Raw genomic sequence first — 20,877 nt, forward strand, 5'->3', positions numbered from 1 at the left:
GGGGGGGGGTCTGTAGCTGTAGTGTGCTGCGGGGCCTCTGGATGCTCCGTGATGGATGAGGAGTGACAGATCGGGGTTAGCTGCCGAGGGAGTCCATTTTCTTCCACGGTCCTACTCGAGGAGAAAGCAGAGGAGGTGAGAGGGACGAGAAAGCAGACCGACACCCCCCCCCTCTTCTTTCCCTCCCTCTCTCTTTCTCTCTCTCTCTCTCTCTCTCTACTCCCGTGCATCACAACCTAGTGGGCTTTACCCAGACTGCACCGCATTGCCGCTGCTCTGCTGCTGCCAGAGGACCCAACCCACCAAACTAACGCGCTAACACACAGAGAGAGAGAGGTTCGCTGCTTTCAGATGCTTCTACCCGCAGCTGGAGACTGGATGCTGTGCAGATTTTGCGGTAGTATTTATAATATGCAGCATTTCCCTCTCCACCTCCTCTCCTTCTCTCTGGATCTGGGCTCTGATTCGCTGTCCTGCTCCCTAATGCCAACACTTTGGAGACTGGAGTGACTCCGGGAGTGATAGTGGAGATCATACTGCTGCATAGTGCCAGAAAGACACGGATACAAGTTGGTGATGAATGGAGCTGTTTACTTGAGAGCTCCATACAGGCTGTTTCCAACATGGGTGTTGACTGACTGGAATGTGCACTTGTGAGGATTAAATCTACGCTCAATAATTCCCGGACCATGCAGATTCTGCCGCCTTGGACGTTATTTGTGTTACTAGCCCACGCGCATGTTTTACTATCCCTGAGAAATAATGAAGAAGTTAAAGCGGACAGCAAAGCCGGCGCCCACTCTGCACGGACTTTCCATGGGTCACCCCGGGAGAATCACCACAAAAAAGCCTGGGACCGTGCGCTCTCGCCGGGGTACGCCACAGGTGCGTCCTCGGAGCCTCAGCGGGCGATTATCCGAGGGCCCCTGAACTCCACTCACCAATGGAAGAGGGTAATTGCTGGGGAGACAAGGCGACACAACAAACGCGACTTCATTAGGACTGTGACCCCCGTGGAGGATCCACACGCTAACTCACATTGGGACCCGACGCGCCACCACAATAGGAGGATAAAGTTGAATGGTAGTACGGGGACGCCAGCAGGTGGACACTACAATGCCGCTAAGCCCTCTTCAATGGGCGGAGGAGGGGCGCTCGATGATAGCGACAGGCACAGGAGGGGCACAAAAGATGAACACAAGAAAGGCTCCAAGAGAGGGAGAGCCCGGCTGAACAAAAGTGTGGGGGTTTTGGCTCAGTCTTGGGAACCCATCCCCAAACCGCTGGCCCTCACTTCCACCGACTTGCCCTTTGACCTCCTCACCAGGAGGCCCGAGTTGATCACTTTCAGGGAGGAGAACCCCTGGGACGCCACGCCAATCACCCCTCCCAGCTCGCAGGACTTTGGGGATGAGATCAAGAACCCCTTCTACCCGGTGACCAGCGAGACCTACGGGGCGTACGCCATCACCTGCGTCTCCGGGGTCATCTTCCTGGTGGGCATATCGGGGAACATTGCCATCTTGTGCATCGTGTGCCAGAACTACTACATGAAGAGCATCTCCAACTCGCTGCTGGCCAACCTGGCTGTGTGGGACTTTGTGCTCATCTTCTTCTGCCTGCCCATGGTGGTGTTTCATGAACTCACCAAGTCCTGGCTGCTGGGGGAGTTCACGTGCAAAGTGGTGCCCTATGTGGAGGTAAATGTCTTCTTCTCTTGTTTAATCCCATCCCATTGGTTCCTGCAGGATGACATGGGGCTGAACTAGTGGGATGTACACTGAATGAGCACACCTATAGCTGTTGCCTGAGTAAAGGAAATGATACAGTTGAGTTTCAAGAAAGAACAGAGACATATAGGATGTCTTTTCAGCCAATTACTGTTGACACCTGTACACCTGCTGCTGGACAGAGAGCCTCACCTAGCCCTCAGGCCCGCACACACACACACACATGAATACACACCAGGATAAAGCTCACTATCTCCCATTCACTAAGTAAAATATGTAATAGTTCCCTCTCTTACACACACGTTCAGCCTCTTAAATGTGTGAATGCTAGACAGGCTGTTTACACCCTGGTGATCCCTTTGTGTGCTCACTGCAATTACTCCACTGTCAGATTCACCTTTGTGTAAAACGGGATTCCAGCTCGGGGTCTTAAGCTTGGTTTGAAAGGACTATTGTCCCAGCGAGGCTGACGGAGGGACATAAAGATAAGACATCACAGCATATGTGATTTTAATCCAGATATATTATAAAGAGGAAACATCCCAGGTAGGAAGGATATGTTTCCCCCTACAAGTGTTCAAAATGGTATTTTATTTTATGATGCAAATATTGTCATTTGAATCTGAACATTGGCTCGGTTCCACATTCTTGTTTTGTACTGTTGACCTTGTAAAGTCAAAGGCATTGAGAGTTTTAGATATCTCTTCCATTTCATCCATAAGGAAACACTGCTGGAAAAACAGCTTTGCTTTAGGTATAACATGTTATATAAATCAAGCTGTAGAATTAGAATTGGGAGGGATGAACCCCTCTTTAATGCTCACACATGCAGAGCACACAGCACGCACAGTGTGTTCTCTGCTTTTAACCCATCCTAGCACCAGGAGTCTGGCACTAGGAGCAGTGGGCAGCAGCGCCCGGGGAGCAATGGGAGTGAGGGGGGAAGGGGGGTGTCCGGTGCCTTGCTCAAGGGCACCACGGCAGGGCAGGAGGTGAACTGGGACCTCTCCAAGTAGCAGGCCACACACACTCCATATTGTAGGTCTGGTCGGGGACTTGAACCGGTGACCCTACAGCTCCCAGTCCAAGCCCCTACCGACTGAGCCACTGATGTAAATGGTATATTGATAAAGCCCTTGGTCAGAACACTCTGAATATAGATAGGAATACAACTGGAAAGTGTGGAAGTGCTCCTGAAGTGCGACAGTACGAGAAATACCTCCTCTAAAGTTATGTATTTCAAAATCCCAAATTGCAGGACTCACCAGGAGCATCTAGTCACAACCAATGAAACTAATAGATATCATCGTTAAACTTCCCCAGCGTAATACATACATTAAGATTAGAAGTTTTCTAAAAAGTATCTAATGCTTACTTTTGGTGTATTCAAGAGACATCTAGAGAAGCAAATTATAGTTAAAAAATCTCATTGCTTATGTTTTCTTTTCACTAGCCTGAAAGAAGACAGTAGCAGAATTGCCAAAATCTCAAGTTGCATGTGTTGCCTCGCCCTAACGTCTAATAAACGCGGCTTGAGTTGCATGTAAGTGAGAGCTTTGCTATGCAGTGCAGCAAAGGCAGGACAGCGAATGTAATCAAAGAAAAGGCTGGGTGTCAGGCAGTCTGACACTCTCCAGCTTCTAAAGCCAGGCAGGGAGCCAGGACTGGCGACAGAATGAGACCCAGGTTCCGCCCCCTGGAGACACAGCCTGCAGGGAGGGCGGGGGGGGGGGGCTGTGACATCATCAGGCAGCGGCGATGTGAGCAGGTACGCTTGTATCCTCAAACCAGCTTTCAGTCATCATTCCCCCACCTGATTAACTCTGGGATGTATGCTTTGATTTCCCAGAACAGCTTCTTATTACAGACAGGTTTTTCTGGAGCTGCATCGTATTAATTATTCCTGTGTGAAGGAGACTTTTGTAAATCCTCTCCTCTTCTTTTTGAAATGCAGGTGTATAGCGTTTAAAGAAAGATAGCGCTAATAGTTCTGCGAGGAAAATAGGTCACACCGAGAGGAATATGCTTTTGGAGTCATTTCAAATGTGGTTCAGTTCACCTTGTGAGTGCGTAGGCCATAGTGTGTTTAAATGATGGGGGGGTCAGAGCCCCTCCCTGTGAAATTGCATATGAGCTATTCAAGGACCACGGGATATTATTTATTAACTTTAATAACCTGTGTGTGTGTGTGTGTGTGTGTGTGTGTGTGTGTGTGTGTGTGTGTGTGTGTGTGTGTGTGTGTGTGTGTGTGTGTGTGTGTGTGTGTGTGTGTGTGTGTGTGTGTGTGTGTGTGTGTGTGTGTGTGTGTGTGTGTGTGTGTGTGTGTGTGTGTGTGTGTGTGTCATGGCGATAACCGCGATATGCGCATCGCAGGGACGTGCAATTTTATTAATTCTTGATAATATTTTTATTTTTTTTAGGACGTGCGATATTAAGTAGGCAAATTAACTCAAACACGTCATGTTACAATTATTTTGCTGCTTGCTACAAAAGGAAAACTTGCGCAGCTCTCATGTCAGGGGTACTCGAGTGAGTGACATGCACAGCAAACCACCAATCACAATCATTCTTGATCAGATCGCAGCAGGCCCCGCCCCGCTGGTTTGCAGACCATCAAAACACCGGTAAAAAATGAGCGAGGCACAAGAGGGCAATACCGGCGAGAATGAAGATTTACTTCCAAAAAGAAAAGCAACATCTGGAACTATTCTGGACACAAAAAGGTTCTTCTCTTCATTCACAGATGAACCCTCTTATTTGAGGGTAAGCAACATGCACTATCATGACATGTTGGATCATGACTTAAGGTATGATGAGTCAACCAGTTAAGATCCAGACGTCCGTGACTAAAATCCTTCATCCGGTTAAATATAGTTAAAAAAAAAACGCAATATATATATCGCAGGGGAAAAAAATATATATCGCAATGTCAGTTTTTTTCAATATCGTGCAGCCCTAGTATGGGTGTGTGTGTGTGTGTGTGTGTGTGTGTGTGTGTGTGTGTGTGTGTGTGTGTGTGTGTGTGTGTGTGTGTGTGTGTGTGTGTGTGTGTGTGTGTGTGTGTGTGTGTGTGTGTGTGTGTGTGTGTGTGTGTGTGTGTGTGTGTGTGTGTGTGTGTGTGTGTGTGTGTGCGCACGGGCACGTGTCAAAACAGGCCGTGAGTAATGCAGCCTGGGGTTCACTGTCCCTGTGGAACATTCAGAGAAACACACACACCCCAACACACACACCCCAACACACACACTCAACCTATGGAGTGACATAGTTCTTCACTTAACCCAAATTCAGTCATGGGGAATGTGAACAGTTGGCCTGACATAAAGACACACATACTCAGCCATGCTTAAATCATCGCTCTCACACAAACATGAAACATGCATATTAATCTGAAGGTGGCTTGGATAGTGTCTCACCCCTGAAAGAAAAGCCTGCTGCATTCAGTGTTTAGTAGAGCGTGGAATCGGCCAAACCAAAAGCAATTCTAGGTGTGAGATGTGAGAAATATGGCAGCAAAATTGTGAGACTGCTGCAGAAAATACAGATGTGGGTTGTCTGCAGATGTGGATTGTCTCTGCAGATGTGGGCTGTCTCTGCAGATGTGGGCTGTCTCTGCAGATGACTCCTGTAAGCAGTGATGCACACAGCTTACAATCAGGCATCACTAATAGGCAATAAGTGTTACTATTTCCCCCTGGCAGCTGATTCGGATAAGACTTGAAAGTGGGTTATAAGACAAATAACCAGAGCAGTAAGCATTTGAAAAGCCACAGGGGTACAATTAGTCATTTGTCAAGGTTCATTCAGAACTGTGCTGCTACCCCTAAATACATTTCCAAATGCAAGTGTAGAACGTTGCGCTCTAAGGGTGAGAACAATGGTGTATCTTTATGCAATATTGCTTATAGGCTGAGTTTATTGTTCAGCAACATGAAAACACAGGCGCTCACAATGATTAATAATAAAGATAATGTTATAGCAAATGACATGACATGCATACCTGAAAGCATCTGCAGTATATAAAGAATGTATTTCTAAAAGTACGTATAGGAAATAATGCAATATAAAGATTCAAAAAGCAATATGTGCGTATGATTTCTAAAACCCTGTTCATATGGTCATTATGTCTGCATCTCTATTATTAATGAGGGCTCCCATTAGCAGACAGAGATGGCTGTGTTCACACCTTTTTTTCAAACCTGATTTACAGCTAATTACAAATGGCCATCATGGAACATAAATCTAGCGCCTCTCTAGAGACTCATTGTGTCCTCAGTGGCATTACGGCACTAACAGGCCTGCCATCACTGCTACCGTATGAAGTGGGAGAAATAATGGCTTATAATGAATGGTAAATATCGGAAAATATATATAACTTTGGTGGTAGTATATGTCCCTGTTTGTTATTAAGTCAATGTATTAATAAACATCTTCACGTGATTGCAAATGGCACTAAGTCTGTAAATAATTCAGTCAAATTCACTCTTTTGCACTATTCTGTGATACTTAACGCTATTACACGGCTTAGTTGAACACTAGATGGTGATTGGTCAATTCCAAACATGTGGTCTGCTCTTCTATGCTAACAGTCTGCTGCAAAGAATAAAAGACTGTTGTAGGATAACAGACTGTTGCTAAGGATAACAGACTGTTACTAGGTTAACAGATTGTTGCTAAGGATAACTGACTGTTGTTAAGGATAACAGACTATTGCTAAGGATAACAGACTGTTGTTAAGGATAACAGACTGTTGCTAGGATAACAGACTGTTGTAGGATAACAGACTGTTGCTAAGGATAACAGACTGTTGCTAAGGATAACTGACTGTTGCTAGGATAACAGACTGTTGCTAAGGATAACTGACTGTTGCTAAGGATAACTGACTGTTGCTAGGATAACAGACTGTTGCTAAGGATAACAGACTGTTGCTAGGGATAACAGACCATTGCCACGATCAAGGGACTGTGTGCAGTCATATCAATCCGCAAACAAAAGTCCCGTCAATTTAACGTCAGCTGTGTTTTTCCATTGAAACCCCATGGGATAGATTTCTAATATTTATTTTTTTATTTATAGAGAGTGAATTGATGATGGCTGAACTGTCCCCAGAACAGAAGAGAAAAATAACTTAAAGAAGAAAACAAAAAGAAAAGGAAATATGTTCAAGTACAGATAACTGGACGATAGACAAAACATACGAAGACGGAGAGGAAGTAACTTAAGGTTTATTTAGATTATCGTGCAATAAGCAGAATAATTTGCAATGAGCCGGTGAATAATGAGAAGATACAAAACCGACACCTCTTGGTATAATGATCTGATACAACATTTATTCTTGATTCAGTACATAGTTGTGCTAATTTGTCCGTCTACTCCAGTGCGCTAATAAAGGCACTGTGGGAAATGATAGCATGAGGACTATAAAATGCGGTCATGGTTTTCATAGAAATTGCTTTTACAAGTGGAATCAAATTGATTATGTATCCCAGGCTTATATAAACTGTCTGGTGTTTGTTTGCATACATCTGGCTTCTGTGCTGCACAATGCTCTGCAGTCAGACGCTGAAGGCAGTCTGTGCTGTGGTACAGTGGGCAGACAGACAGAGAGACAGAGAGAGAGAACAGACTATTAAACAGAGAGAAGGAGAGAGAAGGAGAGAGAGTGAGGATGGATTGGGAGAGAGAGAGAAATGGCTGCATGGAGCCACAGAGGGATGCAATATACTGGGATTGTATTGTGCTGAAATTGGTGGTAATGGCAGGACATACATCAGCTTGACACATTCACTGTTACAACTCTTACACACACACACACACACACACACACACACACACACACACACACACACACACACACACACACACACACACATACACACACACACACACACACACACACACACCACTCACACACAGACTTTTAAGTTTTCCATCAGAATTACAAATGTGGTTTCTCCGCATGGCTGTCCAGGAATATGTCGCTATTCCTATATTCAAAAATGATCACCTTCCCAATTACTAGACAGTAAGAGGTACTTAAGTAGAATTACCCATGCATGGCAGTCAAAATGTCAAATATAAGAGTACTCATTCTGCAGGAAAAATCTGGATTTGTATTTACGGTACTCAACTAAATGGACTAGTTAATTATGTTAAACTACAAACCAACAACTAAACAAACATTTCAGCAGCTTCCATAGCATTCAATTGGAATACTCAAGTTAAGCACAGGTACTTCATTATTGCACTAAAGTAGAATACTTAGTAAATGTACTTAGTTACGTTCAACCACTGTCACCAGATATGAAAACTATTCTCTGCCCAGTTGTTCTCTAAATAGTTATATACAGTACATTCATCCCTATATCTGTCTATCTACCTAGCCTGTAGACACACACACACACACACACACACACACACACACACACACACACACACACACACACACACACACACACACACACACACACCCAGAGTCAGTAGTGTGTGTCGATGCTCCAGATGGAGGGATGGCCTCCTCACTGATCATTGCCCACGGCTGCTCCCTCCTTCTCTCTCTCTGCATCAGCTATCTGTGATTAGAAGCACGCCTCAAGGGAAACACACACACACACACACACACACACACACACACAGACTTTCTTACAGTATGGAAGCTTTTTGGCACACACACACAGACACGGTTGTGCTTTTACGCTGAATGCCCATACAAAATCACCCCAGAGTGAGTACGTGAACACACACGTTGTCCCGTGCCCTCTGCGGGTCTCGGCCCGTCTCTCAGACACGAAGATGGCGGCTAATTGGACGATATGTAAAGTATGCGGGGTGTGTAATTAGGGGCTCTCCATAATGCATGAAGGTGAGTCCATTCAGTCAGCTCTTTGTCCCCGACGAGGAAATATTGTGTTTTGAATGTTGAGACAACACCGTGAAGCAGAGATTAGGCTTGCTGTTGGAGGCAATTAACCAAAGTGGTGATTAACCATGTGAAATATTCATTGGATGATTACCATGATGAATTAGGTATGTTAGACATGAGCAGCGTATCAGTTTCAGATCAACATGGATCAGCTTTAATAGAATATTACAACAGTGGTTAGTCTGGCCTCCAGCAGAACACTTCAGGACATGATCTGGACCTAGATACTGTTCACTGAGAGAAATAGCAGAGTGTGGATGGTTGCTTTCATTTAACTGAAGGAAAGAAAAATTCAGATTTTAAGAAAATGCTCCTTTTGTCTGAGGAATATAATAGAAAGATAATTGATTCACAGTTCATACTTCGTATTGTAAACATGTTATGTCTATTTCTAAGGCTTTCGACGATCTCTTCACACAACTGTTGCCTGGCAACATCAGTGTCAGGACCTCGACACAAACTGATGAACCCAAATGCACGACCCAGAGACAAAGTATAAAGTATAAAAAATGTATATGTATTTATACAGTTCAGGTAATCCCTCTTAACAGAATAGGTGGTGGAAATAACTAAAGCGTAACAAAAAGAGGACTTAAAGGTGGGGTAAGTACATTTGAGAAACCGGCTCGAGATCGCTAGAATTTGAAAATACACAACCGGAGAAAATCTGCCACTTCCTTACAGAGCCCCTCCTCCAACACACACGAACGCGCACATGACCAATGAGGGCACGAGATAAGTTTGTGCCCAATGGAGGGCTGACAGGCAGGTAGGCCATCCAATCCGTTGTACTTTTTACAGTATTACGGCTTCTACAGATGAAATATTTTGATGGATTTTTTGTCAAAGCACTTCAGATATTCATTGCTATCGGGATGTTAAGAGCATTCCATGGAATATAACAAAAAGTGTATCTCGAGCCGGTTTCTGAAACTTACCTACCCCACCTTTAATACAAACTTAAGCCTGACATGAGAGAAAGCAATCCTTGCTGAGTTGAGGCTTGGCACGGCCATTCGACGACACAAACAAGACGAACTGACGCAGGACAGGGGAGAGACAGGACTGTTTAAACATGAGGTGAGTGGGAACCGGTGGAAACAATCAGGGGCGGGGCAGACGCTGACGATGGCGGGAAAAACACACGGGGGGAGGAAGAAACAGGGCCTGAAATGAAAGACGAGGTAAGTACTAAATAAACCAGGAAATGACAGACAAAATACATGACGATCAGGGTGAGAAGAGTCCAGGAAGTCGCTGCAATCTAGCCATACACTAGTCTGAATAAAAGCCCCCTTTAAAATAACGATTTGTCGCTTTGACACTTCTTGTGCAGATTATTAAGATATACTGGGTAATTGAAGAGGTGCTGGTCGGTGGATTTGTTGACTTTGTATGCTAGCTGTTTCCTCTTTGTGCTAAGCTAGGCTAACCCAGTTCTGGTTTCAGCGTATTGTTGCCATTTAGATGTTTAAAGCTACCTTAAAATGACACGCTATTTGCTCTTTGATCGCCGCAAGGTTGGGAACAGAGCGTTGAGGTTTATGTTCTATGGTTACCTCCCCTGTTGGCTTGCACCGCTTTGTACAGCTGTCATATGATTGGTTGCACGTCAAAGGTCAGTGTCACTCAAGGCCAAAGCGAGCGCAGCGCTTGGCAACCATTTTGAGAGACGGGCGGCACCGCTACCTCCAGGAAAACAACGACACAGACAACGCAGAGTCGTTTCACCGGTGTTCATGTGACGGCATCTCCTCATCGAACACAGAGCGAATATGTTTCTTTTCTCAAATGTCAAACTATTCTTTTGAAGTATTCAACTTCTTATACAGTTACATGACAGGAGGTCTGTCTGCTGAGAAGAACAGCTCCAACAAAACTATACTATAAAAAGCTTGTTGAGATCAGACACACACACACACACACACACACACACACACACACACACACACACACACACACACAACTCATATGTATGCACAATTCATTTGTACTTATATACACACACCAAAAAGACTTACACAATTTGACTAATCCTGCATACATGTCGACGTGCACAGACACACACATACTAACAAGTGTGTGTGGTGTGTGTGTGTGTGTGTGTGTGTGTGTGTGTGTGTGTGTGTGTGTGTGTGTGTGTGTGTGTGTGTGTGTGTGTGTGTGTGTGTGTGTGTGTGTGTGTGTGTGTGTGTGTGTGTGTGTGTGTGTGTGTGTGTGTGTGTGTACATACATGAGCTTCTCTGCTGCTGTTAGACGGATGGTGGCTGTCAGTGGGGGGGGGGGGTGTGTGTGTGTGTGTGTGTGTTATGTCTGCCCATTCATCACCTGATAGCACCCATTACCCTGGCAGTGGCTGCAGTATGGGACCAGCACAGGCTCCACCAGTCCTTGTTAAAACGCAATTAATAATGTGAGGCGTTTGTGCCACCGGCTCACAGGACCTTTAATCAGGGAGGTAATGGGCCGTTATTGAAAACGGTACCCGGGGACCACGTGCTTCTCGCCTGCTGTGCAGACCCACGCCCGACATGTGTTGTGGATGAAACACCTTTTCATGTTCTGATTTGGTGGTACCGCCCTTGAAGTCTGAGAGCCTGCAGAAATATATATAAATAAAAAGGGGAAACGGTTATTTACAGGTTGCATATCATCAGTCTATGAGGGGTCTATGAGGTGTTCATGGTTTTGTTCGACAATAAACACGTCATAGGCAAGCATGCTTATTTAAGGGGAAGCTATTCTTCTCATTTTCAGGTGTATAATATATCAGTATGTAGTGTCTCTACTCTACTGGGACATGTCTCCATGCTTTAATGTTCAACAAGCTCTTTAGTTTTCTCATACTGCCTGTGCTGCTGCACCTCTTTTCACCCTCTGTCTGAAACCAGAGCCCAGTCTGCTCTGATTGGTTAGCTGGCCGGCTCCATTGTGATTGGTCAACCGCTTAAAGATGTCCCGCCCCTTCACGTACAATGTGTTGGAGCACTACCCAATAGAAGTGTTACATAGTGATGTCATTATGTTACAGAAGTAAACAAAGGAGTCCAATGGAGGCGTTTCAGGGATTGTTGGATTGTAGCCTTTGCAGACCATTTACATGCTACAGGAAGGGACAACCACAAAAACAGAATAGGGCCTCTTCAAATGCTACTTTTTCAGAAGTGTAATTGCCACCCTTACGCGAGCAGACCGGTCTTCTCCAGGTGAAACGAACATGACACGGTCAGGTCTGCGCTCTGGACGAAATGCCACATTAACACGGACGGTTAATCTTTCTGAAGAAGCCGGGGCTTAGTGTGTTCCCTGCTATTGTCTTCTTCTCAGTTCTTTTCTCATTTGCATTAATCCCGTTACACAAACACACACTCAGCCTCATCACCCCACCAGGCCTGACTCTTGACTCCCCCCCCCCCTCTCTGGTACAAAGCTACGCTTGTTCCTCCTGCCCTCGCTCTCCACCCCGACACGCTGATCAAAACTGGGTTTCAGGGTCCTCCATGACAGCCTTTAAAGCCGCTCCAAGCCTGTTGTTCAAGACATGAAATATTCACCGTGTGTGTGTGTGTGTGTGTGTGTGTGTGTGTGTGTGTGTGTGTGTGTGTGTGTGTGTGTGTGTGTGTGTGTGTGTGTGTGTGTGTGTGTGTGTGTGTGTGTGTGTGTGTGTGTGTGTGTGTGTGTGTGTGTGTGTGTATTTTAATCGCAATTACGATCTTGGCCTGCCACAATTACGAAAACAACATCATCGAAAATAACAATTATTTTGCTTTGTTAGGTTGTGACAGTGCACCGCAACATATTTGATCTAATTAATTTTCTAATTTATTTGTATTTATCATATTTATATATGTTTAGTAGCCTGTGGAAGTGCACTCCGAAATATGTGTTGATCTCGTTTATTGGTATTTATTATTTTGATATTATTTATTTAAATGTAAATATAAATGTATCATTTATTTAATTTATTTTTCAGTTGAATTATACTTCAGGGTTATCAACAGTTAAAAAGATACTGTTCAAATTATTATTTATTTTAAAGGATTTTTTCAAAGTCAATGAATATTCGTATTTAATAATCGTGATATCAATTATTGACCCAAATAATCGTGATTATGATTTTTGCTATAATCGCACAGCCCTAACAGGTGGGATTAAAGGTGGGGTAGGTAAGTTTGAGAAACCGGCACGAGATCGCTAGAATTTGAAAATACACAACCGGAGAAAATCTGCCACTTCCTCACAGAGCCCCTCCTCCAACACACATGAACGCGCACATGACCAATGAGGGCACGAGATAAGTTTGTGCCCCGATGGAAGGCTGACAGGCAGGTAGGCCATCCAATCGATTGGTTGTACTTTTTACAGTATTACGGCTTCCACTGATGATATTTTTTTATGGATTTTTGTCAAAGCACTTCAGATATTCATTGCTATCGGGATGTTAAGAGCATTCCATGGAATATAACAAAAAGTGTATCTCGAGCCGGTTTCTGAAACTTACCTACCCCACCTTTAAGTACAGATAAAGAAATGCGTCACAAGTAGAGCTTTATATAATCATTTTTAGCTATTAAAATGAACAGAAAACCTCAATTACCACGTTTTTAACTGAAAACTGATAAGAACAAGCTGTAAAAAGAAAAGCTCATTATTCTCCATTAAAACTGTATTCCTAATGCGCAGAGTTTCCGCAGTGGAGTGGGATGCAGAAATAAATGGCAGAGAGCAATTTCCCTGAATGGTTTCCACGCTGACGGATGAGTCAGAGATGGAAGTGAGCAGAACTGCTGTGTGTTTGTGTTTTATTCATAGTGGAGATCATGGGAGAAAAAATTCTGTTTAATCTTTGGTGCCATAACGGCTTCACACCCCTGCAGCGATATAACAGAAAAAACACAAGGGCACACTAAAAAATTCTATATGTTTAGAATATTTCCACACCATTGTCGAAGACTCAAAGGTGCATTCATGGCTTTATTAATGTATGTCAAAAAATGATGAAAATAAGTTTAGCTGCTGCTTAATTCGTGTGTTGGTGCCTGGCATCCCAGCATGCTGTATCTGAGAGTAGCATGACAACATCTGCCAAGTGCACTCAAAGCTGCCCAAATCACCTGAAGGATTATTCCGTCCAGGCTGTGAATAACAACTCGTGTGAACGACGTGGTTCGGCTGAAATCTACTCCACGTTGCTCTGAAAAGATAATCGTTGTTCTGCTTTCTGTATTTTAGTTGCAAGATTGTGGCACATAATAAAATCCAACATGAAGTCAAAGGATCACAGTTACTGGAGCATGTTGGTGGTTCCTCGTTCCCTTCATGTATCCTTCATTAGTCTGGCAACCATGTGTGTCAGAAGGTCAGTGTGTGTGTGTGTGTGTGTGTGTGTGTGTGTGTGTGTGTGTGTGTGTGTGTGTGTGTGGTGTGTGTGTGTGTGTGTGTGTGTGTGTGTGTGTGTGTGTGTGTGTGTGTGTGCGTGCGTGTGTGTGTGTGTGTGTGTGTGTGTGTGTGTTGTGTGTGTGTGTGTGTGTGTGTGTGTGTGTGTGTGTGTGTGTGTGTGTGTGTGTGTGTGTGTGTGTGTGTGTGTGTGTGTGTGTGTGCGCAAGACCCAGATACACAGAACATCTTGCAGGGTGTGTGCCTCTCTATCTGTTCATGTTTGGAGCACAAAAGCCGTGGCTCACAAGGGCCATCTGGGAGTCTGGCTGTTGTAATTACATTTGATATGAAGAAGGAAGGCAAAGGAAGGAGGGAAGGAAGGGAACAGTGGGTGACGACAGAGAGGAAGGTTGCGAAAAAGGAGAGATAAGTGAGAGTCGGAGGGAGAAAAGGTAAGCAATGTGAGCCAGGAGGGATGATGGGGGATCAGTGGCAGATTCTGCTGCGGGCAAAATACTGGAGGAAGTGGTTCATGTGAGGACACACACACATCACACACACACACACACACACACACACACACACACACACACACACACACACACACACACACACACACTCCAGCTGTGGATGAATGTTTTGCAGGGTGCCCACTCAGCCAAAAGGACTGTTAATCCAACAGATGCCGAGGAAATTTGCCGACTTTTCAACATCGAGAACGGGAGGCAATTATCTCGATACACGGCGGTTTAAATGAAACACAACAGAGGAATGTTTAGGAAGTTTGTTAATTAGTAACACTCCTTGAACAATACATTTTACTGAATGAGCGCGGTGCCTTCAATCCGCCCTGTCACTCTCTCGCTGTGTGTGTGGTCTCCTCCCTCTCACACACACATTGAGGGATGCTCCACAGCCGCATTCAGCCTGCCATTGTGCTTCTGCTGCTCCACTGCTTGTAATTACGCCAGTGTCAGGTGCTCCATTAAATGTGGTGACTTGTCAACTTGCAGAAAGGCCTTTGTTTGTGTGTGATGTCGGAGATTCTGCTTGGTTACGTCCCCGCCAGTCATTCCTTAAGATTCTGCCAGTCGATGTCAGACATTTTCTACACTGGTGATAATTATGTCTGCTGCTTGTTATTCTTTTATTCATTTAAGACTGGGGACCTGACAACCGCCACATCCCATCTGGCAGTTGTAGATTAGTTTTACGAGGCAATTGTTAGCTAACTTTTGTCTCTTGTATTCCCTTCTACAGTCCTGTGCTGTTTCATGCTACAGTTTGTTATTAATAGCACTTTAAAGCACCGTGACTCAAGTAAAGCCTCTTCAAGCCACCAAGACAAATCTGCAATCTTGATGACTTGAAGGTCCCCTATATTACTCTTTTCCAACAATATATATAAAACATGTCAAGTGTTTGGCTCGAAATACCAAACAGATCATTGCAGTATCCCATAATCCCCTCTGTTTCAGCCCTTTTCCAAAAGTGCTGATTCTTTGGCTGTAGCTTTAAATGCTAATGAGCTGCTGCTGGCCACGCCCCTCTGCAAAGTGATTGGTTTAAAAATCACAATAGGCGCGTTCACACCAGAGTACTTTTCCCGTTTAGTTCCGTTAGTACCCCTTATGTCGCGTTCAAACCAAAAAGAGTACTTAGTGCCGGGAACTTTTACCCCCATTTTTAGTGCCTGCTAGAGAGGTGGTACCAAAAAAGTACCTTTTTCTATTAGCTGGGCCGTGCAAACCACGCCCCGTAAAACTCTGAAAAGTTTTTTGAAGCCGCCATTGTATTTGCTGGCATTAGCATTATTAGCATTAGCATTAGCCCCGCGCACCAACGGAGAGAGAATAACTTATGGCAACACACAAAAAAACGGGTTAGCGGTGGAGTGATGAGGAGGTGTCGGCGTTCTGGCGATTTACTCGGAAGTCCCCAACTCCGGGGACTTCCGACCGGGGACTTCGGGTGGCAGTATAAGCCGTGAAGTTGTTAGCGGCCTGCCAGTAAACCCAAAGCAGAAGAAGACGAAGTGACGTCAGCGGCTCATTTGCGTAATCTTCCCTCAGGGAAAAGTACTCCGGTGTGAACGCGATTGGTACTTAGTGCCCTGGGGTACTAAGTACGGCAAAGTACTTGGTGTGAAAGCGGCTAAAGGTGCTCTAGGACAGTGCTTGCATGTACCCCCTTTGAAACATTTTCTCAGCCAAGTACCCCCTGACCGACCCCGAAAATGTTTGATCGAAAAAGCCTATACAAATAATTCCAATATAGTGATGTTCCCTCAGTGTGTGATTTATTAACTCCTTTACAACAAACTAAGGATATTTTCATTTTATGCATGAAAAAAAAATAAGTTTTTCAACTTAAGTAATATCTGTTTAACAAACCAATGAACAAAATGATATGTTATGCAAAACTATAAAATACAATACACCAATTTGACATGTTTATGAGGTTCTAGGAATATTTTATATAAAATCGTATTTTCTATTTAACTTATTGTACTAAGATTATTTTTGTTTGTTTTTTAATTAACTTTTTTTGTTTTGTTTTTAAAATCTCACGTACCCCCTGCAGTACCCCAACGTACCCCTAGGGGTCCGCGTACCCCCATTTGAGAATCACTGCTCTAGGAGGAGATTCAGGTGATGAGATGGGCGTTACCTTGGTTGGTTGTTGGCCAATGGTTTCACAACCCAAAAACACATTGTGACATCACAGAGTGGCCAAAATCTGATCAGCTCATTTTCAGACAGGTTAATATATAAATGGATCAGGACAAAAAGAGAGAGAATCTTTGTTCCTGAAACTCTCCGAATCTCCCAACACAGAGGGGACACATATTTATATATAAAAGACATGAAAAAGTGGATTTTGCATAAAAGGTCAAAATAAATGTGTAAAACCTCTGTGTGTTCCCTCAGGTGGCCTCCCTCGGTGTGACCACCTTCACCCTGTGCGCCCTGTGCATCGACCGTTTCCGCGCGGCCACCAACGTCCAGATGTACTACGAGATGATCGAGAACTGCACCTCCACCACGGCTAAACTAGCAGTCATCTGGATCGGTGCTCTGCTGTTGGCCCTGCCGGAGCTCCTCATCCGACAGCTGGTGACCGAGGACACAGGAAATCCTGACGAGCCTCCAGTTGAACGTTGCATCATCAGGATATCCACCTCGCTCCCCGACATGCTCTACATTCTGGGTTTGACCTACGAGGGCGCCAGGCTTTGGTGGTGCTTCGGCTGCTACTTCTGCCTCCCCACCCTCTTCACCATCGGCTGCTCTTTGGTGACGGCGCGTAAGATCCGGCGGGCGGAGCAGGCCAGCGTGCGCAGCAACAAGAAGCAGATCCGTCTGAGAGCCAGATGAACTGCACCGTGGTGCGCTGGCGATCGTTACGGAGCGTGCGTGGTGCCGGAGAACATCTGCAACATAGTGTCCGCGTACATGGCGGCCGGGGGTTCCTGAACACACCATGTCCGTCCTCCATCTTCTGTCCCAGCTGCTGCTCTTCTGTCGTGCCGCGGTGACTCCGCGCTGCTGCTCCTCCTGTGCCGTCCACGTAGGAAGAGCCTTCCTGGACTGCTGCTGCTGCTGCTGCGGTAAACCAAAACGCGCCCTCCTCGGCAACCGGCAGCGACGATAACGAACACGGAGTGCACCACCGACTGGAGCTGTCTCCGTTCAGCACCATCCGCAGTGGAGCTGAGTAAGAACTACAACCCCTGCAGGCTCCCACTGCTAAAACTGACGTTCCTCATCAGGGATGGAGACTCCACTAGCCTGCTATTAGCCTTCAGCTAGCGTTTCTCGGACTCGGCTAGGAGAGATATGCCTTAGCTAGTCTAGTCACATTTTTAAATGGTGCATGAATAAAGTGGGACACTGAATAATCACATTCAGCCAGTGTCCTAAATCCTTAACTTTCATTCCTTACAATAATCCTCTTACATTCACTGTAAACCTGTATGACCCTAATTTCACAGGAAAGCGTACAAAAAGCATCTTCTTCACTCATGCCCTGGGGTGCTCTCAAACAGGGTCAGTACTTATTTTAAGCAAATCCTGCCTGAACCTGTAATACGTACAATTACAACAATACTTACAAACCTGCCTGCTGTATGACCTTCTATGCCTGAATATCAGTTCGGATGAAACTTACCTGGTTCCTTAAAAGAGGTCATATCTTCTTAATTGAAAGTAAAATGTCCCTCGGTCTTATTGTATGGGCAGGTTAAGCTAAAGCTAGTTATACTGCTACACAGGAATATCATTGTACAGTATGCATCACAATATGTTCTTGGGGTTAATTGAATAAAATCACTTGGGATGATGAAGTGTATTTGGCCGTCATTTAATAATAATTATGTATGGGAAACTATACTGTATTATTATCAATGCCAATCATCTTCCTAGTGAGTCATTGTTGGAGACTAATTAATCAAGCTAACCTGGTAACTCAAACATGTGGGCACACACTGCCTATATAGAAAATACAGGACTCAGTTTTACAGACTATATAAGCTGCATATGTACAGTTCAATGTAATGCTGCACACAAGGGAACAAGGATAATTAAACTAGTGCAGGGTGTCTCTCAGTAATGGCTGTTTGCAAGAGAAGAAGAGAGTGGGTTGGGCGATCCAAATGTACACAACAAAACTTAAACTGTATATTGAAAAATATCCAGGGGACTGAAAACATTACTGGGCTGGTCTCAGAGATACATAAACACGGACTTGAGTGGAATGAAAATGGACTCAAATTGGAGTCGAATGGATTGGAAAGGAGTCAAATGAAATTGAATGGAGGGGATATAAATACAGAGAACTGCAAGGGATGGACTCAACACGGACTGGACTGAAAATAAATATCTGCACTACACTGTTGTATCATGTTACGCCTTACACGTTGGGCTGTATATAAACTGTACACTTTCTTTGGTGCTCTTACTGTATGATAAATGCGCTGTGAACAACAAATCCTTCGGTTCGAGTTGAAATCGCAAGTAATTGAGCTGCGTGCTGGGGTTCTGGTCAAGAAGACAGATTACAGTTGTGTGTGGAATACTTGAACGATGGTGGTGTGGAAAACTAACTCAAAAGGAAAATCAATAACGAGTTTCACTGAGATGCCATATCGAGATCGGCTGAAGCCTTGAGTGTTGTTAGACACGTACAATAAAATGTGGTTACACTTTATTTTACAGTAGGCTACCCAATTACTACCCAATAGGTTTTAATAAATTGACAAGGTACAGACTTGAATAGATTATCAAGCATCTGCATATTTGTTTTAATACATAAGTATAGGAATATAATTTATGTGTGGTTTATGTAACAGTGACATTAACGATCAATCATTAACTTGGTCTTAACAGCATATTACTTAATTACTATCACAAAAAGTGTCTGCATTAGTAAATTGTTCATATGACTACTTTTAAGAGGTTTATTGGATATCAATTATATTTTATTTCTTAACTGTAAAGTGCATTATTGTACAATCAAAACGTAGTAATCACATAATGCTAACTTTGTGTCAAGCAACTGCAACGTCAGGCTTTTAGCAATATGTAATGTATGTGACCATCAAATGTATATTTAAGATCACTTTTACAGGGTTTAAAATGACTTTATGAACCAACGCACGCTGCTAACGTTAGCTTAGTTAGCTACCTAGCTACAGCTAATGAAATCAACAAATCGTGTTCGTAGCACATAGAAGAAAGAAATCAGAGGCGTCTTTTCTACTTATATCTAAAATGAAGGACCCATCGTGTCAATTGGATTGTTAATTGAAAATCTGCCGTCGGCATATGTGCCATGCGAGAAAAGTTAGCTTAACTAGCGTAGCAACGATGAGCTAAGAGGGTGAGTTTTCATGGATAGTAAATTAACAGAAAAAAAAAAGTTATTGACTTATAATAACATTGGCAGTTTCATTACTTGGGTTTTTTAAGGAGAACCAATGAAATGTTTTTCACAGCGTATACATTTACAAGTGTATTGTACTGTAAATCTGTTTTCTTAATCCTATCAATCAGACCTGGGTCAAAACAACGTTCCACCCTCCATCACAATGTATAACAACGCAGGTAATTGAAGTTACGGTAAGTGTGTAAGAGGCATCTCAGGATGACCACAATGTACTTAAAATCCATTAAAGTGCTTGCTAACCGAATAAAAGACATGTTCCCAATAGTGTATAAAACCAAAATGGCTGCTGGTGAACTCCGTGATGACCCAGGTGTGATATTCAGTGGTATTCTGTATATTGCGATGAATCTTTTCCATACGATTCTGCACTGCCAAACACCTTCTCTCTGTCTGTTTCTCGTGCTCTTGTGGTAGTAGCACACTATCTCTGGGTGTCTCTCTCAGCGCGGAGGTCAGCTCGCCCTCAGCTCCGTCGACACAGGATTTTACTACGAATAATAAATCACAAATGATATGACAGTGCCCAGGCCGAGTCATGCTAAAAATATACTCTGAGAGAGAATCTGTGGATGATGGGTGTTTTGTGTTTTTCCTGTCATGGCTGGAGGCAACAACCCTTTAGCTTTAATGAAGTGCAGTTTACGAGCGCCAAGAGATCCAGGTGGCATGCAGTTCTTCAAGTTAATGGAGGAAATGGGCAGAAACACAGCAGCACGGCAACACAATACCCTGCAGCCGGTTTGACAACTGTTTTTATTACCATCATTATCAGGCTATTGTGGGCCCTTGTGTAAACTTGTCCAGGGATCTCAGCTGATACGCTTTAGCACTAGATTCTATCATTAAATCAAAACGTTTTTTATGTCCAGTTCACTTCGGTAACGTCAGGATTTCCCCATTTAT

The 20,877-nt window shown here is 44.1% G+C and overlaps 1 pseudogene; it reads left to right on the forward strand.

Annotated features, from left to right (window-relative positions):
• The first annotated feature begins 277 nt into the window (after nucleotides 1-277).
• Nucleotides 278-17,749, forward strand: LOC117468420 (prosaposin receptor GPR37-like; annotated as a pseudogene).
• Nucleotides 17,750-20,877: the final 3,128 nt, after the last annotated feature.

This window comes from Pseudochaenichthys georgianus, chromosome 23, assembly GCF_902827115.2.
Source record: "Pseudochaenichthys georgianus chromosome 23, fPseGeo1.2, whole genome shotgun sequence".
NCBI classification, from domain to species: domain Eukaryota; kingdom Metazoa; phylum Chordata; class Actinopteri; order Perciformes; family Channichthyidae; genus Pseudochaenichthys; species Pseudochaenichthys georgianus.